Source organism: Anopheles coluzzii, chromosome X (genome assembly GCF_943734685.1).
Source record: "Anopheles coluzzii chromosome X, AcolN3, whole genome shotgun sequence".
Classification (NCBI taxonomy): domain Eukaryota; kingdom Metazoa; phylum Arthropoda; class Insecta; order Diptera; family Culicidae; genus Anopheles; species Anopheles coluzzii.
In genome coordinates, this window is record NC_064669.1 from 12,035,311 (window position 1) to 12,036,116 (window position 806).

Below are 806 nucleotides of genomic sequence, written 5' to 3' on the forward strand. Positions count from 1 at the left end.
TACAAAGTTGTATTTAGTTACAAACAAAATAACGTCGCAGCAGACGAATTTTTGCAAAACCGTTCCTTTTTTGTACACGTTGCAGCGCCACCTAGTGTACGCTAGTCCAAGCGTGCGATTCGAGCTACCTTCTCACGCTCCGGCGGAATTCGAGCACCTGCGCTCTCACTCGAGCAGATCTTTCTCACCGTAACAGGAATGTTCTGAAAAATTCGGCCCATTTGAATAAAATTAGAATAAAAAAAATGCTTTCGCTTGTACCAAACACCAAATAAAACAACCACAGCTTAGTTTGGAGAAGAATGCTTTGATCCCCTATATTTTAAAACCTAATAAAAATGCTTACACGTAATAAACAGTTCTACCCAATTTGGCTGCTGTACTTTTCCTATCCTTCCGTCCTTTCTCGGCCGATTGGTTAATACATGCGTCGCGCGCCCAATCATCTGGCTGCGAGCCCGGCGATGGGGGTGTGAAATGCATCGTGAATCGTGCCGCGGTATTTTGAAACAAATTTCGTTCGTTTTTATTTCAGATATGGATTTTATCAAATGCGCTCTCAATCGAGTATGGATGACACACAGCAGAGGAGAAGCAAAAAGTACAGCGTAATGCATTGTTTTGCACCATTTTCCACAAATCGTACTACCTTTCTTTCCCTGCTAAACCTTGCTTTGTCCCATAACGATTGCATTTTAAATCGCTAGCTTTGTTTCACGATGAATTTCTAAACCCAACCCGGCCGTTCCTCTTTCCCGTTTTCGTAGCAAAACGCGGAGGCGGCATCCCATTTATTGGCTCAAAAA